Source organism: Idiotropiscis lumnitzeri, chromosome 9 (assembly GCF_059441095.1).
Source record: "Idiotropiscis lumnitzeri isolate Australia: NSW breed Sydney's pygmy pipehorse chromosome 9, RoL_Ilum_1.0, whole genome shotgun sequence".
Lineage (NCBI taxonomy): Eukaryota > Metazoa > Chordata > Actinopteri > Syngnathiformes > Syngnathidae > Idiotropiscis > Idiotropiscis lumnitzeri.
In genome coordinates, this window is record NC_142399.1 from 16,354,726 (window position 1) to 16,377,466 (window position 22,741).

Here is a 22,741-nt window from a genome sequence, read left to right on the forward strand (position 1 = left end):
AGGGTTAACTCCTCAAATCAAAACTCAGCTGTAAACCTGCACATCCCAGAAACGGCATTCAAATCAGCACACGAATGTGCGTATTCTGGATGGAGACGACAGTTCGGAATTTATCAACTGCAGGTCCGACCCAATTCCTGTTTGACCGAAAAAGTGAACACCAAGAACCATGTGACCGAGATAGCAGAGTGGCGCAGCGGAAGCGTGCTGGGCCCATAACCCAGAGGTCGATGGATCGAAACCATTCTCTGCTATCTGAGGCCGATTCCAAAGCATCTTGGGTCGTCCCTTTGGATCTTGTTCAAAAAATGTTTCCAAGTGATTATCTTGATGAGATACAAGATGTTTCTTTCAATCGGATCTTGCACATGATAAGCGACCGTTTCCACATTTCAATCTCTTTTCAGTGGAAAATTCTGCCTTTATACAATTTGACCAATGTACAAAGAGAGACGATAGGCACCGGAGAGGAGACCTAAAAATTTGAGTTTACCCAGCTGGTCCATCGTCAAACGTATATGTAGTTCCAGAAGGAACAGGAGTACAGTGGAATAGAATGACAGAACATATAATCTTGGCTATCCGTATGTATAAGTTGTATGTGAATAGTAAACAACTTACACTGCAGTACACTACTTTAACAGCACTCTGCTTGGCAGTGGTGGGATTTGAACCCACGCCTCAAATGAGACTGGAGCCTTAATCCAGCGCCTTAGACCGCTCGGCCACACTACCATAAATGGAGTTGGGTGCACTGGAATTTTGAAAGAAAATTAACACCGCTACATTGGAAGGCTTGTAAAGTGTGTTGAGGAAACAAAAACACCTCTGAGCAGGTGAATGACAGCGTACAGAAGGGTTCACTCCTAAAGTCAAAACTCAACTGTCAACCTGCACATCACAGAAACTGCATTTAAATCATCACACAAATGTGCGTATTCTGGATGGAGAAGACAGTTCGGGATTTATCAACTGCAGGTCCGACCCAATTCCTCTTTGACCGAAAGAGTGAACAACAGGAACCATGCCGTCCGAACAGCAGGGTGGTGCCGCGGAAGCGTGCTGGGCCTATAACCCAGAGGTCGATGGATCGAGACCATCCTCTGCTGTCCAAGGCCGACTTCTTGGTATCTAAGATCTAACCTTGGATGTTGTTCAAAAAAACCTTTTTCAAGTGATTATCTTGATGAGATACAAGATATTTCTTTCAATCGGATCTTGCGCATGGTTAGCGACGGTTTCCACAGTTCAATCACTTTTCAGTGGAAAAATCTGCCTTTATTCACTTTGACCATGGACAACAAGAGACTATAGGCACCAGAGAGAAGACCTCAAAAACTAGGGTTACCCACCTGGTCCATAGTCAAACATATATGTAGTTCCAGAAGGCACAAGAGTACAGTGGATGAGAAAGAGGAGAGTGAGAGAAAATACAATCTTGTCTTTCCGTATGTATAAGTTGTATCTGAAATACAACTACATCAAATTGCAGTACATTACTTGAACTGAACTCAGCTTGGCAGTGGTGGGATTTGAACCCACGCCTCATGTGAGACTGGAGCCTAAATCCAGCGCCTTAGACCGCTGGGCCACACTACCGCACGCCTAGCATTTCGTATTGGAATTTCAAAAAGAATGAAGGCTTCGACAAACGCCCATGTAAACCCAAACACTTTTGGGCAGGTGAAGGACAGCGTATAGAAGGGTTAACTCCTCAAGTCAAAACTCAACTGTCAACCTACACATCACAAAAACGGTTTCAAATCAGCACACGAATGTGCGTATTCTGGATGGAGACGACAGTTCGGGTTTTATCAACTGCAGGTCCGACCCTATTACTGTTTGGCCGAAAAAGTGAACAACAGGAACCTTGCGATCCCAATAGCAGAGTGGCGCAGTGGAAGCGTGCTGGGCCCATAACCCAGAGGTCGATGGATCGAAACCATTCTCTGCTATCTGAGGCAGATTCCAAAGCATCTTGGATCATCCCTTTGAATGTTGTCCAAAAAATTTATCCAATCTTGGTGAGATACAAGATGTTTCTTTCAATCTGATCTTGCACATGATAAGCGACCGTTTCCACAGTTCAATCTCTTTTCAGTGGAAAAATCTACCTTTATACAATTTGACCAATGTAGAAAGAGAGACGATAGGCACCGGAGAGGAGACCTAAAAATCTGAGTTTACCCAGCTGCTACATCGTCAAACGTATATGTAGTTCCAGAAGGAACAGGAGTACAGTGGATTAGAAAGAATAGAATGACAGAACATACAATCTTGGCTATCCGTATGTATAAGTTGAATGTGAATAGTAAACACCTGACACTGTAGTACACTACTTTAACTGCACTCTGCTTGGCAGTGGTGAGATTTGAACCCACGCCTCAACTGAGACTGGAGCCTTAATCCAGCGCCTTAGACCGCTCAGCCACACTACCATAAATGGAGTCGGGTGAACTGGAATTTTGAAAGAAAATTAAGACTGCTACAATGGAAGGCTTGTAAAGTGTGTTGAGGAAACAAAAACACCTCTGAGCAGTTGAATGACAGCGTATAGAAGGGTTAACTCCTCAAATCAAAACTCAACTGTAAACCTGCACATCCCAGAAACGGCATTCAAATCAGCACACGAATGTGCGTATTCTGGATGGAGACGACAGTTCGGAATTTATCAACTGCAGGTCCGACCCAATTCCTGTTTGACCGAAAAAGTGAACACCAAGAACCATGTGACCGAGATAGCAGAGTGGCGCAGCGGAAGCGTGCTGGGCCCATAACCCAGAGGTCGATGGATCGAAACCATTCTCTGCTATCTGAGGCCGATTCCAAAGCATCTTGGTTCGTCCCTTTGGATCTTGTTCAAAAAATGTTTCCAAGTGATTATCTTGATGAGATACAAGATGTTTCTTTCAATCGGATCTTGCACATGATAAGCGACCGTTTCCACATTTCAATCTCTTTTCAGTGGAAAATTCTACCTTTATACAATTTGACCAATGTACAAAGAGAGACGATAGGCACCGGAGAGGAGACCTAAAAATTTGAGTTTACCCAGCTGGTCCATCGTCAAACGTATATGTAGTTCCAGAAGGAACAGGAGTACAGTGGATCAGAAAGAATTGAGTGACGGAACGTACAATCTTGGCTATCCGTATGTATAAGTTGTATGTGAATAGTAAACAACTTACACAGCAGTACACTACTTTAAAAGCACTCTGCTTGGCAGTGGTGGGATTTGAACCCACGCCTCAACTGAGACTGGAGCCTTAATCCAGCGCCTTAGACCGCTCGGCCACACTACCATAAATTGAGTTGGGTGCACTGGAATTTTGAAAGAAAATTAACACCGCTACATTGGAAGGCTTGTAAAGTGTGTTGAGGAAACAAAAACACCTCTGAGCAGGTGAATGACAGCGTACAGAAGGGTTCACTCCGAAAGTCAAAACTCAACTGTCAACCTGCACATCACAGAAACGGCATTTAAATCATCACACAAATGTGCGTATTCTGGATGGAGAAGACAGTTCGGGATTTATCAACTGCAGGTCCGACCCAATTCCTCTTTGACCGAAAGAGTGAACAACAGGAACCATGCCGTCCGAACAGCAGAGTGGTGCCGCGGAAGCGTGCTGGGCCTATAACCCAGGGGTCGATGGATCGAGACCATCCTCTGCTGTCCAAGGCCGACTTCTTGGTATCTAAGATCTAACCTTTGGATGTTGTTCAAAAAAACCTTTTTCAAGTGATTATCTTGATGAGATACAAGATATTTCTTTCAATCGGATCTTGCGCATGGTAAGCGACGGTTTCCACAGTTCAATCACTTTTCAGTGGAAAAATCTGCCTTTATTCACTTTGACCATGGACAACAAGAGACTATAGGCACCAGAGAGAAGACCTCAAAAACTAGGGTTACCCACCTGGTCCATAGTCACACATATATGTAGTTCCAGAAGGCACAAGAGTACAGTGGATGAGATAGAGGAGAGTGAGAGAAAATACAATCTTGTCTTTCCGTATGTATAAGTTGTATCTGAAATACAACAACATCAAATTGCAGTACATTACTTGAACTGAACTCAGCTTGGCAGTGGTGGGATTTGAACCCACGCCTCATGTGAGACTGGAGCCTAAATCCAGCGCCTTAGACCGCTCGGCCACACTACCGCACGCCTAGAATTTCGTATTGGAATTTCAAAAAGAATGAAGGCTTCGACAAACGCCCATGTAAACCCAAACACTTTTGGGCAGGTGAAGGACAGCGTATAGAAGGGTTAACTCCTCAAGTCAAAACTCAACTGTCAACCTACACATCACAAAAACGGTTTCAAATCAGCACACGAATGTGCGTATTCTGGATGGAGACGACAGTTCGGGTTTTATCAACTGCAGGTCCGACCCTATTACTGTTTGGCCTAAAAAGTGAACAACAGGAACCTTGCGTTCCCAATAGCAGAGTGGCGCAGTGGAAGCGTGCTGGGCCCATAACCCAGAGGTCGATGGATCGAAACCATTCTCTGCTATCTGAGGCAGATTCCAAAGCGTCTTGGATCATCCCTTTGAATGTTGTCCAAAAAATTTATCCAATCTTGGTGAGATACAAGATGTTTCTTTCAATCTGATCTTGCACATGAGAAGCGACCGTTTCCACAGTTCAATCTCTTTTCAGTGGAAAAATCTACCTTTATACAATTTGACCAATGTAGAAAGAGAGACGATAGACACCGGAGAGGAGACCTAAAAATCTGAGTTTACCCAACTGGTCCATCGTCAAACGTATATGTAGTTCCAGAAGGAACAGGAGTACAGTGGATTAGAAAGAATAGAATGACAGAACATACAATCTTGGCTATCCGTATGTATAAGTTGAATGTGAATAGTAAACACCTGACACTGTAGTACACTACTTTAACTGCACTCTGCTTGGCAGTGGTGAGATTTGAACCCACGCCTCAAGTGAGACTGGAGCCTTAATCCAGCGCCTTAGACCGCTCAGCCACACTACCATAAATGGAGTCGGGTGAACTGGAATTTTGAAAGAAAATTAAGACTGCTACAATGGAAGGCTTGTAAAGTGTGTTGAGGAAACAAAAACACCTCTGAGCAGCTGAATGACAGCGTATAGAAGGGTTAACTCCTCAAATCAAAACTCAACTGTAAACCTGCACATCCCAGAAACGGCATTCAAATCAGCACACGAATGTGCGTATTCTGGATGGAGACAACAGTTCGGAATTTATCAACTGCAGGTCCGACCCAATTCCTGTTTGACCGAAAAAGTGAACACCAAGAACCATGTGACCGAGATAGCAGAGTGGCGCAGCGGAAGCGTGCTGGGCCCATAACCCAGAGGTCGATGGATCGAAACCATTCTCTGCTATCTGAGGCCGATTCCAAAGCATCTTGGGTCGTCCCTTTAGATCTTGTTCAAAAAATGTTTCCAAGTGATTATCTTGATGAGATACAAGATGTTTCTTTCAATCGGATCTTGCACATGATAAGCGACCGTTTCCACATTTCAATCTCTTTTCAGTGGAAAATTCTGCCTTTATACAATTTGACCAATGTACAAAGAGAGACGATAGGCACCGGAGAGGAGACCTAAAAATTTGAGTTTACCCAGCTGGTCCATCGTCAAACGTATATGTAGTTCCAGAAGGAACAGGAGTACAGTGGATCAGAAAGAATTGAGTGACGGAACGTACAATCTTGGCTATCCGTATGTATAAGTTGTATGTGAATAGTAAACAACTTACACTGCAGTACACTACTTACACAGGACTCTGCTTGGCAGTGGTGGGATTTGAACCCACGCCTCAACTGAGACTGGAGCCTTAATCCAGCGCCTTAGACCGCTCGGCCACACTACCATAAATTGAGTTGGGTGCACTGGAATTTTGAAAGAAAATTAACACTGCTACATTGGAAGGCTTGTAAAGTGTGTTGAGGAAACAAAAACACCTCTGAGCAGGTGAATGACAGCGTACAGAAGGGTTCACTCCTAAAGTCAAAACTCAACTGTCAACCTGCACATCACAGAAACTGCATTTAAATCATCACACAAATGTGCGTATTCTGGATGGAGAAGACAGTTCGGGATTTATCAACTGCAGGTCCGACCCAATTCCTCTTTGACCGAAAGAGTGAACAACAGGAACCATGCCGTCCGAACAGCAGGGTGGTGCCGCGGAAGCGTGCTGGGCCTATAACCCAGAGGTCGATGGATCGAGACCATCCTCTGCTGTCCAAGGCCGACTTCTTGGTATCTAAGATCTAACCTTGGATGTTGTTCAAAAAAACCTTTTTCAAGTGATTATCTTGATGAGATACAAGATATTTCTTTCAATCGGATCTTGCGCATGGTTAGCGACGGTTTCCACAGTTCAATCACTTTTCAGTGGAAAAATCTGCCTTTATTCACTTTGACCATGGACAACAAGAGACTATAGGCACCAGAGAGAAGACCTCAAAAACTAGGGTTACCCACCTGGTCCATAGTCAAACATATATGTAGTTCCAGAAGGCACAAGAGTACAGTGGATGAGAAAGAGGAGAGTGAGAGAAAATACAATCTTGTCTTTCCGTATGTATAAGTTGTATCTGAAATACAACTACATCAAATTGCAGTACATTACTTGAACTGAACTCAGCTTGGCAGTGGTGGGATTTGAACCCACGCCTCATGTGAGACTGGAGCCTAAATCCAGCGCCTTAGACCGCTCGGCCACACTACCGCACGCCTAGCATTTCGTATTGGAATTTCAAAAAGAATGAAGGCTTCGACAAACGCCCATGTAAACCCAAACACTTTTGGGCAGGTGAAGGACAGCGTATAGAAGGGTTAACTCCTCAAGTCAAAACTCAACTGTCAACCTACACATCACAAAAACGGTTTCAAATCAGCACACGAATGTGCGTATTCTGGATGGAGACGACAGTTCGGGTTTTATCAACTGCAGGTCCGACCCTATTACTGTTTGGCCGAAAAAGTGAACAACAGGAACCTTGCGATCCCAATAGCAGAGTGGCGCAGTGGAAGCGTGCTGGGCCCATAACCCAGAGGTCGATGGATCGAAACCATTCTCTGCTATCTGAGGCAGATTCCAAAGCATCTTGGATCATCCCTTTGAATGTTGTCCAAAAAATTTATCCAATCTTGGTGAGATACAAGATGTTTCTTTCAATCTGATCTTGCACATGATAAGCGACCGTTTCCACAGTTCAATCTCTTTTCAGTGGAAAAATCTACCTTTATACAATTTGACCAATGTAGAAAGAGAGACGATAGGCACCGGAGAGGAGACCTAAAAATCTGAGTTTACCCAGCTGCTACATCGTCAAACGTATATGTAGTTCCAGAAGGAACAGGAGTACAGTGGATTAGAAAGAATAGAATGACAGAACATACAATCTTGGCTATCCGTATGTATAAGTTGAATGTGAATAGTAAACACCTGACACTGTAGTACACTACTTTAACTGCACTCTGCTTGGCAGTGGTGAGATTTGAACCCACGCCTCAACTGAGACTGGAGCCTTAATCCAGCGCCTTAGACCGCTCAGCCACACTACCATAAATGGAGTCGGGTGAACTGGAATTTTGAAAGAAAATTAAGACTGCTACAATGGAAGGCTTGTAAAGTGTGTTGAGGAAACAAAAACACCTCTGAGCAGTTGAATGACAGCGTATAGAAGGGTTAACTCCTCAAATCAAAACTCAACTGTAAACCTGCACATCCCAGAAACGGCATTCAAATCAGCACACGAATGTGCGTATTCTGGATGGAGACGACAGTTCGGAATTTATCAACTGCAGGTCCGACCCAATTCCTGTTTGACCGAAAAAGTGAACACCAAGAACCATGTGACCGAGATAGCAGAGTGGCGCAGCGGAAGCGTGCTGGGCCCATAACCCAGAGGTCGATGGATCGAAACCATTCTCTGCTATCTGAGGCCGATTCCAAAGCATCTTGGGTCGTCCCTTTGGATCTTGTTCAAAAAATGTTTCCAAGTGCTTATCTTGATGAGATACAAGATGTTTCTTTCAATCGGATCTTGCACATGATAAGCGACCGTTTCCACATTTCAATCTCTTTTCAGTGGAAAATTCTGCCTTTATACAATTTGACCAATGTACAAAGAGAGACGATAGGCACCGGAGAGGAGACCTAAAAATTTGAGTTTACCCAGCTGGTCCATCGTCAAACGTATATGTAGTTCCAGAAGGAACAGGAGTACAGTGGATCAGAAAGAATTGAGTGACGGAACGTACAATCTTGGCTATCCGTATGTATAAGTTGTATGTGAATAGTAAACAACTTACACAGCAGTACACTACTTTAAAAGCACTCTGCTTGGCAGTGGTGGGATTTGAACCCACGCCTCAACTGAGACTGGAGCCTTAATCCAGCGCCTTAGACCGCTCGGCCACACTACCATAAATTGAGTTGGGTGCACTGGAATTTTGAAAGAAAATTAACACCGCTACATTGGAAGGCTTGTAAAGTGTGTTGAGGAAACAAAAACACCTCTGAGCAGGTGAATGACAGCGTACAGAAGGGTTCACTCCGAAAGTCAAAACTCAACTGTCAACCTGCACATCACAGAAACGGCATTTAAATCATCACACAAATGTGCGTATTCTGGATGGAGAAGACAGTTCGGGATTTATCAACTGCAGGTCCGACCCAATTCCTCTTTGACCGAAAGAGTGAACAACAGGAACCATGCCGTCCGAACAGCAGAGTGGTGCCGCGGAAGCGTGCTGGGCCTATAACCCAGGGGTCGATGGATCGAGACCATCCTCTGCTGTCCAAGGCCGACTTCTTGGTATCTAAGATCTAACCTTTGGATGTTGTTCAAAAAAACCTTTTTCAAGTGATTATCTTGATGAGATACAAGATATTTCTTTCAATCGGATCTTGCGCATGGTAAGCGACGGTTTCCACAGTTCAATCACTTTTCAGTGGAAAAATCTGCCTTTATTCACTTTGACCATGGACAACAAGAGACTATAGGCACCAGAGAGAAGACCTCAAAAACTAGGGTTACCCACCTGGTCCATAGTCACACATATATGTAGTTCCAGAAGGCACAAGAGTACAGTGGATGAGATAGAGGAGAGTGAGAGAAAATACAATCTTGTCTTTCCGTATGTATAAGTTGTATCTGAAATACAACAACATCAAATTGCAGTACATTACTTGAACTGAACTCAGCTTGGCAGTGGTGGGATTTGAACCCACGCCTCATGTGAGACTGGAGCCTAAATCCAGCGCCTTAGACCGCTCGGCCACACTACCGCACGCCTAGAATTTCGTATTGGAATTTCAAAAAGAATGAAGGCTTCGACAAACGCCCATGTAAACCCAAACACTTTTGGGCAGGTGAAGGACAGCGTATAGAAGGGTTAACTCCTCAAGTCAAAACTCAACTGTCAACCTACACATCACAAAAACGGTTTCAAATCAGCACACGAATGTGCGTATTCTGGATGGAGACGACAGTTCGGGTTTTATCAACTGCAGGTCCGACCCTATTACTGTTTGGCCTAAAAAGTGAACAACAGGAACCTTGCGTTCCCAATAGCAGAGTGGCGCAGTGGAAGCGTGCTGGGCCCATAACCCAGAGGTCGATGGATCGAAACCATTCTCTGCTATCTGAGGCAGATTCCAAAGCGTCTTGGATCATCCCTTTGAATGTTGTCCAAAAAATTTATCCAATCTTGGTGAGATACAAGATGTTTCTTTCAATCTGATCTTGCACATGAGAAGCGACCGTTTCCACAGTTCAATCTCTTTTCAGTGGAAAAATCTACCTTTATACAATTTGACCAATGTAGAAAGAGAGACGATAGACACCGGAGAGGAGACCTAAAAATCTGAGTTTACCCAACTGGTCCATCGTCAAACGTATATGTAGTTCCAGAAGGAACAGGAGTACAGTGGATTAGAAAGAATAGAATGACAGAACATACAATCTTGGCTATCCGTATGTATAAGTTGAATGTGAATAGCAAACACCTGACACTGTAGTACACTACTTTAACTGCACTCTGCTTGGCAGTGGTGAGATTTGAACCCACGCCTCAAGTGAGACTGGAGCCTTAATCCAGCGCCTTAGACCGCTCAGCCACACTACCATAAATGGAGTCGGGTGAACTGGAATTTTGAAAGAAAATTAAGACTGCTACAATGGAAGGCTTGTAAAGTGTGTTGAGGAAACAAAAACACCTCTGAGCAGCTGAATGACAGCGTATAGAAGGGTTAACTCCTCAAATCAAAACTCAACTGTAAACCTGCACATCCCAGAAACGGCATTCAAATCAGCACACGAATGTGCGTATTCTGGATGGAGACAACAGTTCGGAATTTATCAACTGCAGGTCCGACCCAATTCCTGTTTGACCGAAAAAGTGAACACCAAGAACCATGTGACCGAGATAGCAGAGTGGCGCAGCGGAAGCGTGCTGGGCCCATAACCCAGAGGTCGATGGATCGAAACCATTCTCTGCTATCTGAGGCCGATTCCAAAGCATCTTGGGTCGTCCCTTTAGATCTTGTTCAAAAAATGTTTCCAAGTGATTATCTTGATGAGATACAAGATGTTTCTTTCAATCGGATCTTGCACATGATAAGCGACCGTTTCCACATTTCAATCTCTTTTCAGTGGAAAATTCTGCCTTTATACAATTTGACCAATGTACAAAGAGAGACGATAGGCACCGGAGAGGAGACCTAAAAATTTGAGTTTACCCAGCTGGTCCATCGTCAAACGTATATGTAGTTCCAGAAGGAACAGGAGTACAGTGGATCAGAAAGAATTGAGTGACGGAACGTACAATCTTGGCTATCCGTATGTATAAGTTGTATGTGAATAGTAAACAACTTACACTGCAGTACACTACTTACACAGGACTCTGCTTGGCAGTGGTGGGATTTGAACCCACGCCTCAACTGAGACTGGAGCCTTAATCCAGCGCCTTAGACCGCTCGGCCACACTACCATAAATGGAGTCGGGTGAACTGGAATTTTGAAAGAAAATTAACACCGCTACATTGGAAGGCTTGTAAAGTGTGTTGAGGAAACAAAAACACCTCTGAGCAGGTGAATGACAGCGTACAGAAGGGTTCACTCCGAAAGTCAAAACTCAACTGTCAACCTGCACATCACAGAAACGGCATTTAAATCATCACACAAATGTGCGTATTCTGGATGGAGAAGACAGTTCGGGATTTATCAACTGCAGGTCCGACCCAATTCCTCTTTGACCGAAAGAGTGAACAACAGGAACCATGCCGTCCGAACAGCAGAGTGGTGCCGCGGAAGCGTGCTGGGCCTATAACCCAGGGGTCGATGGATCGAGACCATACTCTGCTGTCCAAGGCCGACTTCTTGGTATCTAAGATCTAACCTTGGATGTTGTTCAAAAAAACCTTTTTCAAGTGATTATCTTGATGAGATACAAGATATTTCTTTCAATCGGATCTTGCGCATGGTTAGCGACGGTTTCCACAGTTCAATCACTTTTCAGTGGAAAAATCTGCCTTTATTCACTTTGACCATGGACAACAAGAGACTATAGGCACCAGAGAGAAGACCTCAAAAACTAGGGTTACCCACCTGGTCCATAGTCAAACATATATGTAGTTCCAGAAGGCACAAGAGTACAGTGGATGAGAAAGAGGAGAGTGAGAGAAAATACAATCTTGTCTTTCCATATGTATAAGTTGTATCTGAAATACAACAACATCAAATTGCAGCACATTACTTGAACTGAACTCAGCTTGGCAGTGGTGGGATTTGAACCCACGCCTCATGTGAGACTGGAGCCTAAATCCAGCGCCTTAGACCGCTCGGCCACACTACCGCACGCCTAGCATTTCGGATTGGAATTTCAAAAAGAATGAAGGCTTCGACAAACGCCCATGTAAACCCAAACACTTTTGGGCAGGTGAAGGACAGCGTATAGAAGGGTTAACTCCTCAAGTCAAAACTCAACTGTCAACCTACACATCACAAAAACGGTTTCAAATCAGCACACGAATGTGCGTATTCTGGATGGAGACGACAGTTCGGGTTTTATCAACTGCAGGTCCGACCCTATTACTGTTTGGCCGAAAAAGTGAACAACAGGAACCTTGCGATCCCAATAGCAGAGTGGCGCAGTGGAAGCGTGCTGGGCCCATAACCCAGAGGTCGATGGATCGAAACCATTCTCTGCTATCTGAGGCAGATTCCAAAGCATCTTGGATCATCCCTTTGAATGTTGTCCAAAAAATTTATCCAATCTTGGTGAGATACAAGATGTTTCTTTCAATCTGATCTTGCACATGATAAGCGACCGTTTCCACAGTTCAATCTCTTTTCAGTGGAAAAATCTACCTTTATACAATTTGACCAATGTAGAAAGAGAGACGATAGGCACCGGAGAGGAGACCTAAAAATCTGAGTTTACCCAGCTGCTACATCGTCAAACGTATATGTAGTTCCAGAAGGAACAGGAGTACAGTGGATTAGAAAGAATTGAGTGACGGAACGTACAATCTTGGCTATCCGTATGTATAAGTTGAATGTGAATAGTAAACAACTTACACTGCAGTACACTACTTTAACTGCACTCTGCTTGGCAGTGGTGAGATTTGAACCCACGCCTCAACTGAGACTGGAGCCTTAATCCAGCGCCTTAGACCGCTCAGCCACACTACCATAAATGGAGTCGGGTGAACTGGAATTTTGAAAGAAAATTAAGACTGCTACAATGGAAGGCTTGTAAAGTGTGTTGAGGAAACAAAAACACCTCTGAGCAGCTGAATGACAGCGTATAGAAGGGTTAACTCCTCAAATCAAAACTCAACTGTAAACCTGCACATCCCAGAAACGGCATTCAAATCAGCACACGAATGTGCGTATTCTGGATGGAGACGACAGTTCGGAATTTATCAACTGCAGGTCCGACCCAAATCCTGTTTGACCGAAAAAGTGAACACCAAGAACCATGTGACCGAGATAGCAGAGTGGCGCAGCGGAAGCGTGCTGGGCCCATAACCCAGAGGTCGATGGATCGAAACCATTCTCTGCTATCTGAGGCCGATTCCAAAGCATCTTGGGTCGTCCCTTTGGATCTTGTTCAAAAAATGTTTCCAAGTGATTATCTTGATGAGATACAAGATGTTTCTTTCAATCGGATCTTGCACATTTAAGCGACCGTTTCCACATTTCAATCTCTTTTCAGTGGAAAATTCTGCCTTTATACAATTTGACCAATGTACAAAGAGAGACGATAGGCACCGGAGAGGAGACCTAAAAATCTGAGTTTACCCAGCTGGTCCATCGTCAAACGTATATGTAGTTCCAGAAGGAACAGGAGTACAGTGGATCAGAAAGAATTGAGTGACGGAACGTACAATCTTGGCTATCCGTATGTATAAGTTGTATGTGAATAGTAAACAACTTACACAGCAGTACACTACTTTAACAGCACTCTGCTTGGCAGTGGTGGGATTTGAACCCACGCCTCAACTGAGACTGGAGCCTTAATCCAGCGCCTTAGACCGCTCGGCCACACTACCATAAATTGCGTTGGGTTCACTGGAATTTTGAAAGAAAATTAACACCGGTACATTGGAAGGCTTGTAAAGTGTGTTGAGGAAACAAAAACACTTCTGAGCAGGTGAATGACAGCGTACAGAAGGGTTCACTCCGAAAGTCAAAACTCAACTGTCAACCTGCACATCACAGAAACGGCATTTAAATCAACACACAAATGTGCGTATTCTGGATGGAGAAGACAGTTCGGGATTTACCAACTGCAGGTCCGACCCAATTCCTCTTTGACCGAAAGAGTGAACAACAGGAACCATGCCGTCCGAACAGCAGGGTGGTGCCGCGGAAGCGTGCTGGGCCTATAACCCAGAGGTCGATGGATCGAGACCATCCTCTGCTGTCCAAGGGCGACTGCTTGGTATCTAAGATCTAACCTTGGATGTTGTTCAAAAAAACCTTTTTCAAGTGATTATCTTGATGAGATACAAGATATTTTTTTCAATCGGATCTTGCGCATGGTTAGCGACGGTTTCCACAGTTCAATCACTTTTCAGTGGAAAAATCTGCCTTTATTCACTTTGACCATGGACAACAAGAGACTATAGGCACCAGAGAGAAGACCTCAAAAACTAGGGTTACCCACCTGGTCCATAGTCAAACATATATGTAGTTCCAGAAGGCACAAGAGTACAGTGGATGAGAAAGAGGAGAGTGAGAGAAAATACAATCTTGTCTTTCCGTATGTATAAGTTGTATCTGAAATACAACAACATCAAATTGCAGTACATTACTTGAACTGAACTCAGCTTGGCAGTGGTGGGATTTGAACCCACGCCTCATGTGAGACTGGAGCCTAAATCCAGCGCCTTAGACCGCTCGGCCACACTACCGCACGCCTAGCATTTCGTATTGGAATTTCAAAAAGAATGAAGGCTTCGACAAACGCCCATGTAAACCCAAACACTTTTGGGCAGGTGAAGGACAGCGTATAGAAGGGTTAACTCCTCAAGTCAAAACTCAACTGTCAACCTACACATCACAAAAACGGTTTCAAATCAGCACACGAATGTGCGTATTCTGGATGGAGACGACAGTTCGGGTTTTATCAACTGCAGGTCCGACCCTATTACTGTTTGGCCGAAAAAGTGAACAACAGGAACCTTGCGATCCCAATAGCAGAGTGGCGCAGTGGAAGCGTGCTGGGCCCATAACCCAGAGGTCGATGGATCGAAACCATTCTCTGCTATCTGAGGCAGATTCCAAAGCGTCTTGGATCATCCCTTTGAATGTTGTCCAAAAAATTTATCCAATCTTGGTGAGATACAAGATGTTTCTTTCAATCTGATCTTGCACATGATAAGCGACCGTTTCCACAGTTCAATCTCTTTTCAGTGGAAAAATCTACCTTTATACAATTTGACCAATGTAGAAAGAGAGACGATAGGCACCGGAGAGGAGACCTAAAAATCTGAGTTTACCCAGCTGCTACATCGTCAAACGTATATGTAGTTCCAGAAGGAACAGGGGTACAGTGGATTAGAAAGAATAGAATGACAGAACATACAATCTTGGCTATCCGTATGTATAAGTTGAATGTGAATAGTAAACACCTGACACTGTAGTACACTACTTTAACTGCACTCTGCTTGGCAGTGGTGAGATTTGAACCCACGCCTCAACTGAGACTGGAGCCTTAATCCAGCGCCTTAGACCGCTCAGCCACACTACCATAAATGGAGTCGGGTGAACTGGAATTTTGAAAGAAAATTAAGACTGCTACAATGGAAGGCTTGTAAAGTGTGTTGAGGAAACAAAAACACCTCTGAGCAGTTGAATGACAGCGTATAGAAGGGTTAACTCCTCAAATCAAAACTCAACTGTAAACCTGCACATCCCAGAAACGGCATTCAAATCAGCACACGAATGTGCGTATTCTGGATGGAGACGACAGTTCGGAATTTATCAACTGCAGGTCCAACCCAATTCCTGTTTGACCGAAAAAGTGAACACCAAGAACCATGTGACCGAGATAGCAGAGTGGCGCAGCGGAAGCGTGCTGGGCCCATAACCCAGAGGTCGATGGATCGAAACCATTCTCTGCTATCTGAGGCCGATTCCAAAGCATCTTGGGTCGTCCCTTTGGATCTTGTTCAAAAAATGTTTCCAAGTGATTATCTTGATGAGATACAAGATGTTTCTTTCAATCGGATCTTGCACATGATAAGCGACCGTTTCCACATTTCAATCTCTTTTCAGTGGAAAATTCTGCCTTTATACAATTTGACCAATGTACAAAGAGAGACGATAGGCACCGGAGAGGAGACCTAAAAATTTGAGTTTACCCAGCTGGTCCATCGTCAAACGTATATGTAGTTCCAGAAGGAACAGGAGTACAGTGGATCAGAAAGAATTGAGTGACGGAACGTACAATCTTGGCTATCCGTATGTATAAGTTGTATGTGAATAGTAAACAACTTACACAGCAGTACACTACTTTAAAAGCACTCTGCTTGGCAGTGGTGGGATTTGAACCCACGCCTCAACTGAGACTGGAGCCTTAATCTAGCGCCTTAGACCGCTCGGCCACACTACCATAAATTGAGTTGGGTGCACTGGAATTTTGAAAGAAAATTAACACCGCTACATTGGAAGGCTTGTAAAGTGTGTTGAGGAAACAAAAACACCTCTGAGCAGGTGAATGACAGCGTACAGAAGGGTTCACTCCGAAAGTCAAAACTCAACTGTCAACCTGCACATCACAGAAACGGCATTTAAATCATCACACAAATGTGCGTATTCTGGATGGAGAAGACAGTTCGGGATTTATCAACTGCAGGTCCGACCCAATTCCTCTTTGACCGAAAGAGTGAACAACAGGAACCATGCCGTCCGAACAGCAGAGTGGTGCCGCGGAAGCGTGCTGGGCCTATAACCCAGGGGTCGATGGATCGAGACCATCCTCTGCTGTCCAAGGCCGACTTCTTGGTATCTAAGATCTAACCTTTGGATGTTGTTCAAAAAAACCTTTTTCAAGTGATTATCTTGATGAGATACAAGATATTTCTTTCAATCGGATCTTGCGCATGGTAAGCGACGGTTTCCACAGTTCAATCACTTTTCAGTGGAAAAATCTGCCTTTATTCACTTTGACCATGGACAACAAGAGACTATAGGCACCAGAGAGAAGACCTCAAAAACTAGGGTTACCCACCTGGTCCATAGTCACACATATATGTAGTTCCAGAAGGCACAAGAGTACAGTGGATGAGATAGAGGAGAGTGAGAGAAAATACAATCTTGTCTTTCCGTATGTATAAGTTGTATCTGAAATACAACAACATCAAATTGCAGTACATTACTTGAACTGAACTCAGCTTGGCAGTGGTGGGATTTGAACCCACGCCTCATGTGAGACTGGAGCCTAAATCCAGCGCCTTAGACCGCTCGGCCACACTACCGCACGCCTAGAATTTCGTATTGGAATTTCAAAAAGAATGAAGGCTTCGACAAACGCCCATGTAAACCCAAACACTTTTGGGCAGGTGAAGGACAGCGTATAGAAGGGTTAACTCCTCAAGTCAAAACTCAACTGTCAACCTACACATCACAAAAACGGTTTCAAATCAGCACACGAATGTGCGTATTCTGGATGGAGACGACAGTTCGGGTTTTATCAACTGCAGGTCCGACCCTATTACTGTTTGGCCGAAAAAGTGAACAACAGGAACCTTGCGTTCCCAATAGCAGAGTGGCGCAGTGGAAGCGTGCTGGGCCCATAACCCAGAGGTCGATGGATCGAAACCATTCTCTGCTATCTGAGGCAGATTCCAAAGCATCTTGGATCATCCCTTTGAATGTTGTCCAAAAAATTTATCCAATCTTGGTGAGATACAAGATGTTTCTTTCAATCTGAACTTGCACATGATAAGCGACCGTTTCCACAGTTCAATCTCTTTTCAGAGGAAAAATCTACCTTTATACAATTTGACCAATGTAGAAAGAGAGACGATAGGCACCGGAGAGGAGACCTAAAAATCTGAGTTTACCCAACTGCTACATCGTCAAACGTATATGTAGTTCCAGAAGGAACAGGAGTACAGTGGATTAGAAAGAATAGAATGACAGAACATACAATCTTGGCTATCCGTATGTATAAGTTGAATGTGAATAGTAAACACCTGACACTGTAGTACACTACTTTAACTGCACTCTGCTTGGCAGTGGTGAGATTTGAACCCACGCCTCAACTGAGACTGGAGCCTTAATCCAGCGCCTTAGACCGCTCAGCCACACTACCATAAATGGAGTCGGGTGAACTGGAATTTTGAAAGAAAATTAAGACTGCTACAATGGAAGGCTTGTAAAGTGTGTTGAGGAAACAAAAACACCTCTGAGCAGTTGAATGACAGCGTATAGAAGGGTTAACTCCTCAAATCAAAACTCAACTGTAAACCTGCACATCCCAGAAACGGCATTCAAATCAGCACACGAATGTGCGTATTCTGGATGGAGACGACAGTTCGGGATTTATCAACTGCAGGTCCGACCCAATTCCTGTTTGACCGAAAAAGTGAACACCAAGAACCATGTGACCGAGATAGCAGAGTGGCGCAGCGGAAGCGTGCTGGGCCCATAACCCAGAGGTCGATGGATCGAAACCATTCTCTGCTATCTGAGGCCGATTCCAAAGCATCTTGGGTCGTCCCTTTGGATCTTGTTCAAAAAATGTTTCCAAGTGATTATCTTGATGAGATAAAAGATGTTTCTTTCAATCGGATCTTGCACATGATAAGCGACCGTTTCCACATTTCAATCTCTTTTCAGTGGAAAATTCTGCCTTTATACAATTTGACCAATGTACAAAGAGAGACGATAGGCACCGGAGAGGAGACCTAAAAATTTGAGTTTACCCAGCTGGTCCATCGTCAAACGTATATGTAGTTCCAGAAGGAACAGGAGTACAGTGGATCAGAAAGAATTGAGTGACGGAACGTACAATCTTGGCTATCCGTATGTATAAGTTGTATGTGAATAGTAAACAACTTACACAGCAGTACACTACTTTAAAAGCACTCTGCTTGGCAGTGGTGGGATTTGAACCCACGCCTCAACTGAGACTGGAGCCTTAATCCAGCACCTTAGACCGCTCGGCCACACTACCATAAATTGAGTTGGGTGCACTGTAATTTTGAAAGAAAATTAACACCGCTACATTGGAAGGCTTGTAAAGTGTGTTGAGGAAACAAAAACACCTCTGAGCAGGTGAATGACAGCGTACAGAAGGGTTCACTCCGAAAGTCAAAACTCAACTGTCAACCTGCACATCACAGAAACGGCATTTAAATCATCACACAAATGTGCGTATTCTGGATGGAGAAGACAGTTCGGGATTTATCAACTGCAGGTCCGACCCAATTCCTCTTTGACCGAAAGAGTGAACAACAGGAACCATGCCGTCCGAACAGCAGAGTGGTGCCGCGGAAGCGTGCTGGGCCTATAACCCAGGGGTCGATGGATCGAGACCATCCTCTGCTGTCCAAGGCCGACTTCTTGGTATCTAAGATCTAACCTTTGGATGTTGTTCAAAAAAACCTTTTTCAAGTGATTATCTTGATGAGATACAAGATATTTCTTTCAATCGGATCTTGCGCATGGTAAGCGACGGTTTCCACAGTTCAATCACTTTTCAGTGGAAAAATCTGCCTTTATTCACTTTGACCATGGACAACAAGAGACTATAGGCACCAGAGAGAAGACCTCAAAAACTAGGGTTACCCACCTGGTCCATAGTCACACATATATGTAGTTCCAGAAGGCACAAGAGTACAGTGGATGAGATAGAGGAGAGTGAGAGAAAATACAATCTTGTCTTTCCGTATGTATAAGTTGTATCTGAAATACAACAACATCAAATTGCAGTACATTACTTGAACTGAACTCAGCTTGGCAGTGGTGGGATTTGAACCCACGCCTCATGTGAGACTGGAGCCTAAATCCAGCGCCTTAGACCGCTCGGCCACACTACCGCACGCCTAGAATTTCGTATTGGAATTTCAAAAAGAATGAAGGCTTCGACAAACGCCCATGTAAACCCAAACACTTTTGGGCAGGTGAAGGACAGCGTATAGAAGGGTTAACTCCTCAAGTCAAAACTCAACTGTCAACCTACACATCACAAAAACGGTTTCAAATCAGCACACGAATGTGCGTATTCTGGATGGAGACGACAGTTCGGGTTTTATCAACTGCAGGTCCGACCCTATTACTGTTTGGCCGAAAAAGTGAACAACAGGAACCTTGCGTTCCCAATAGCAGAGTGGCGCAGTGGAAGCGTGCTGGGCCCATAACCCAGAGGTCGATGGATCGAAACCATTCTCTGCTATCTGAGGCAGATTCCAAAGCATCTTGGATCATCCCTTTGAATGTTGTCCAAAAAATTTATCCAATCTTGGTGAGATACAAGATGTTTCTTTCAATCTGATCTTGCACATGATAAGCGACCGTTTCCACAGTTCAATCTCTTTTCAGTGGAAAAATCTACCTTTATACAATTTGACCAATGTAGAAAGAGAGACGATAGGCACCGGAGAGGAGACCTAAAAATCTGAGTTTACCCAGCTGCTACATCGTCAAACGTATATGTAGTTCCAGAAGGAACAGGAGTACAGTGGATTAGAAAGAATAGAATGACAGAACATACAATCTTGGCTATCCGTATGTATAAGTTGAATGTGAATAGTAAACACCTGACACTGTAGTACACTACTTTAACTGCACTCTGCTTGGCAGTGGTGAGATTTGAACCCACGCCTCAACTGAGACTGGAGCCTTAATCCAGCGCCTTAGACCGCTCAGCCACACTACCATAAATGGAGTCGGGTGAACTGGAATTTTGAAAGAAAATTAAGACTGCTACAATGGAAGGCTTGTAAAGTGTGTTGAGGAAACAAAAACACCTCTGAGCAGTTGAATGACAGCGTATAGAAGGGTTAACTCCTCAAATCAAAACTCAACTGTAAACCTGCACATCCCAGAAACGGCATTCAAATCAGCACACGAATGTGCGTATTCTGGATGGAGACGACAGTTCGGAATTTATCAACTGCAGGTCCGACCCAATTGCTGTTTGACCGAAAAAGTGAACACCAAGAACCATGTGACCGAGATAGCAGAGTGGCGCAGCGGAAGCGTGCTGGGCCCATAACCCAGAGGTCGATGGATCGAAACCATTCTCTGCTATCTGAGGCCGATTCCAAAGCATCTTGGGTCATCCCTTTGGATCTTGTTCAAAAAATGTTTCCAAGTGATTATCTTGATGAGATACAAGATGTTTCTTTCAATCGGATCTTGCACATGATAAGCGACCGTTTCCACATTTCAATCTCTTTTCAGTGGAAAATTCTGCCTTTATACAATTTGACCAATGTACAAAGAGAGACGATAGGCACCGGAGAGGAGACCTAAAAATTTGAGTTTACCCAGCTGGTCCATCGTCAAACGTATATGTAGTACCAGAAGGAACAGGAGTACAGTGGATCAGAAAGAATTGAGTGACGGAACGTACAATCTTGGCTATCCGTATGTATAAGTTGTATGTGAATAGTAAACAACTTACACAGCAGTACACTACTTTAACAGCACTCTGCTTGGCAGTGGTGGGATTTGAACCCACGCCTCAACTGAGACTGGAGCCTTAATCCAGCGCCTTAGACCGCTCGGCCACACTACCATAAATTGAGTTGGGTGCACTGGAATTTTGAAAGAAAATTAACACCGCTACATTGGAAGGCTTGTAAAGTGTGTTGAGGAAACAAAAACACCTCTGAGCAGGTGAATGACAGCGTACAGAAGGGTTCACTCCGAAAGTCAAAACTCAACTGTCAACCTGCACATCACAGAAACGGCATTTAAATCATCACACAAATGTGCGTATTCTGGATGGAGAAGACAGTTCGGGATTTATCAACTGCAGGTCCGACCCAATTCCTCTTTGACCGAAAGAGTGAACATCAGGAACCATGCCGTCCGAACAGCAGAGTGGTGCCGCGGAAGCGTGCTGGGCCTATAACCCAGGGGTCGATGGATTGAGACCATCCTCTGCTGTCCAAGGCCGACTTCTTGGTATCTAAGATCTAACCTTTGGATGTTGTTCAAAAAAACCTTTTTCAAGTGATTATCTTGATGAGATACAAGATATTTCTTTCAATCGGATCTTGCGCATGGTAAGCGACGGTTTCCACAGTTCAATCACTTTTCAGTGGAAAAATCTGCCTTTATTCACTTTGACCATGGACAACAAGAGACTATAGGCACCAGAGAGAAGACCTCAAAAACTAGGGTTACCCACCTGGTCCATAGTCACACATATATGTAGTTCCAGAAGGCACAAGAGTACAGTGGATGAGATAGAGGAGAGTGAGAGAAAATACAATCTTGTCTTTCCGTATGTATAAGTTGTATCTGAAATACAACAACATCAAATTGCAGTACATTACTTGAACTGAACTCAGCTTGGCAGTGGTGGGATTTGAACCCACGCCTCATGTGAGACTGGAGCCTAAATCCAGCACCTTAGACCGCTCGGCCACACTACCGCACGCCTAGCATTTCGTATTGGAATTTCAAAAAGAATGAAGGCTTCGACAAACGCCCATGTATACCCAAACACTTTTGGGCAGGTGAAGGACAGCGTATAGAAGGGTTAACTCCTCAAGTCAAAACTCAACTGTCAACCTACACATCACAAAAACGGTTTCAAATCAGCACACGAATGTGCGTATTCTGGATGGAGACGACAGTTCGGGTTTTATCAACTGCAGGTCCGACCCTATTACTGTTTGGCCGAAAAAGTGAACAACAGGAACCTTGCGATCCCAGTAGCAGAGTGGCGCAGTGGAAGCGTGCTGGGCCCATAACCCAGAGGTCGATGGATCGAAACCATTCTCTGCTATCTGAGGCAGATTCCAAAGCATCTTGGATCATCCCTTAGAATGTTGTCCAAAAAATTTATCCAATCTTGGTGAGATACAAGATGTTTCTGTCAATCTGATCTTGCACATGATAAGCGACCGTTTCCACAGTTCAATCTCTTTTCAGTGGAAAAATCTACCTTTATACAATTTGACCAATGTAGAAAGAGAGACGATAGGCACCGGAGAGGAGGCCGAAAAATCTGAGTTTAGCCAGCTGGTCCATC

General features: G+C 44.2%; 26 non-coding genes across 26 annotated transcripts; all 26 read right to left on the reverse strand.

Annotated features, from left to right (window-relative positions):
- Positions 1-653: 653 nt before the first annotated feature.
- Positions 654-735, reverse strand: trnal-aag (transfer RNA leucine (anticodon AAG)). The gene has a single exon. It is a non-coding gene; the product is annotated as a tRNA-Leu (tRNA).
- A 782-nt stretch (positions 736-1,517) lies between these two features.
- On the reverse strand, positions 1,518-1,599 carry trnal-uag (transfer RNA leucine (anticodon UAG)). The gene has a single exon. It is a non-coding gene; the product is annotated as a tRNA-Leu (tRNA).
- Positions 1,600-2,356: 757 nt separating this feature from the next.
- trnal-aag (transfer RNA leucine (anticodon AAG)) lies at positions 2,357-2,438 on the reverse strand. Its single transcript has one exon. It is a non-coding gene; the product is annotated as a tRNA-Leu (tRNA).
- Positions 2,439-3,220: 782 nt separating this feature from the next.
- Positions 3,221-3,302, reverse strand: trnal-aag (transfer RNA leucine (anticodon AAG)). The gene has a single exon. It is a non-coding gene; the product is annotated as a tRNA-Leu (tRNA).
- A 783-nt stretch (positions 3,303-4,085) lies between these two features.
- Positions 4,086-4,167, reverse strand: trnal-uag (transfer RNA leucine (anticodon UAG)). Its single transcript has one exon. It is a non-coding gene; the product is annotated as a tRNA-Leu (tRNA).
- Positions 4,168-4,924: 757 nt separating this feature from the next.
- trnal-aag (transfer RNA leucine (anticodon AAG)) lies at positions 4,925-5,006 on the reverse strand. The gene has a single exon. It is a non-coding gene; the product is annotated as a tRNA-Leu (tRNA).
- Positions 5,007-5,788: 782 nt separating this feature from the next.
- trnal-aag (transfer RNA leucine (anticodon AAG)) lies at positions 5,789-5,870 on the reverse strand. Its single transcript has one exon. It is a non-coding gene; the product is annotated as a tRNA-Leu (tRNA).
- A 782-nt stretch (positions 5,871-6,652) lies between these two features.
- trnal-uag (transfer RNA leucine (anticodon UAG)) lies at positions 6,653-6,734 on the reverse strand. Its single transcript has one exon. It is a non-coding gene; the product is annotated as a tRNA-Leu (tRNA).
- Positions 6,735-7,491: 757 nt separating this feature from the next.
- Positions 7,492-7,573, reverse strand: trnal-aag (transfer RNA leucine (anticodon AAG)). The gene has a single exon. It is a non-coding gene; the product is annotated as a tRNA-Leu (tRNA).
- A 782-nt stretch (positions 7,574-8,355) lies between these two features.
- trnal-aag (transfer RNA leucine (anticodon AAG)) lies at positions 8,356-8,437 on the reverse strand. Its single transcript has one exon. It is a non-coding gene; the product is annotated as a tRNA-Leu (tRNA).
- Positions 8,438-9,220: 783 nt separating this feature from the next.
- trnal-uag (transfer RNA leucine (anticodon UAG)) lies at positions 9,221-9,302 on the reverse strand. Its single transcript has one exon. It is a non-coding gene; the product is annotated as a tRNA-Leu (tRNA).
- Positions 9,303-10,059: 757 nt separating this feature from the next.
- Positions 10,060-10,141, reverse strand: trnal-aag (transfer RNA leucine (anticodon AAG)). Its single transcript has one exon. It is a non-coding gene; the product is annotated as a tRNA-Leu (tRNA).
- A 782-nt stretch (positions 10,142-10,923) lies between these two features.
- Positions 10,924-11,005, reverse strand: trnal-aag (transfer RNA leucine (anticodon AAG)). The gene has a single exon. It is a non-coding gene; the product is annotated as a tRNA-Leu (tRNA).
- A 782-nt stretch (positions 11,006-11,787) lies between these two features.
- trnal-uag (transfer RNA leucine (anticodon UAG)) lies at positions 11,788-11,869 on the reverse strand. Its single transcript has one exon. It is a non-coding gene; the product is annotated as a tRNA-Leu (tRNA).
- A 757-nt stretch (positions 11,870-12,626) lies between these two features.
- On the reverse strand, positions 12,627-12,708 carry trnal-aag (transfer RNA leucine (anticodon AAG)). The gene has a single exon. It is a non-coding gene; the product is annotated as a tRNA-Leu (tRNA).
- Positions 12,709-13,489: 781 nt separating this feature from the next.
- On the reverse strand, positions 13,490-13,571 carry trnal-aag (transfer RNA leucine (anticodon AAG)). The gene has a single exon. It is a non-coding gene; the product is annotated as a tRNA-Leu (tRNA).
- Positions 13,572-14,353: 782 nt separating this feature from the next.
- Positions 14,354-14,435, reverse strand: trnal-uag (transfer RNA leucine (anticodon UAG)). The gene has a single exon. It is a non-coding gene; the product is annotated as a tRNA-Leu (tRNA).
- Positions 14,436-15,192: 757 nt separating this feature from the next.
- trnal-aag (transfer RNA leucine (anticodon AAG)) lies at positions 15,193-15,274 on the reverse strand. Its single transcript has one exon. It is a non-coding gene; the product is annotated as a tRNA-Leu (tRNA).
- A 782-nt stretch (positions 15,275-16,056) lies between these two features.
- Positions 16,057-16,138, reverse strand: trnal-aag (transfer RNA leucine (anticodon AAG)). The gene has a single exon. It is a non-coding gene; the product is annotated as a tRNA-Leu (tRNA).
- Positions 16,139-16,921: 783 nt separating this feature from the next.
- Positions 16,922-17,003, reverse strand: trnal-uag (transfer RNA leucine (anticodon UAG)). The gene has a single exon. It is a non-coding gene; the product is annotated as a tRNA-Leu (tRNA).
- A 757-nt stretch (positions 17,004-17,760) lies between these two features.
- trnal-aag (transfer RNA leucine (anticodon AAG)) lies at positions 17,761-17,842 on the reverse strand. Its single transcript has one exon. It is a non-coding gene; the product is annotated as a tRNA-Leu (tRNA).
- Positions 17,843-18,624: 782 nt separating this feature from the next.
- Positions 18,625-18,706, reverse strand: trnal-aag (transfer RNA leucine (anticodon AAG)). The gene has a single exon. It is a non-coding gene; the product is annotated as a tRNA-Leu (tRNA).
- A 783-nt stretch (positions 18,707-19,489) lies between these two features.
- Positions 19,490-19,571, reverse strand: trnal-uag (transfer RNA leucine (anticodon UAG)). Its single transcript has one exon. It is a non-coding gene; the product is annotated as a tRNA-Leu (tRNA).
- Positions 19,572-20,328: 757 nt separating this feature from the next.
- trnal-aag (transfer RNA leucine (anticodon AAG)) lies at positions 20,329-20,410 on the reverse strand. The gene has a single exon. It is a non-coding gene; the product is annotated as a tRNA-Leu (tRNA).
- Positions 20,411-21,192: 782 nt separating this feature from the next.
- Positions 21,193-21,274, reverse strand: trnal-aag (transfer RNA leucine (anticodon AAG)). Its single transcript has one exon. It is a non-coding gene; the product is annotated as a tRNA-Leu (tRNA).
- Positions 21,275-22,057: 783 nt separating this feature from the next.
- On the reverse strand, positions 22,058-22,139 carry trnal-uag (transfer RNA leucine (anticodon UAG)). The gene has a single exon. It is a non-coding gene; the product is annotated as a tRNA-Leu (tRNA).
- Between the last annotated feature and the right edge of the window lie 602 nt (positions 22,140-22,741).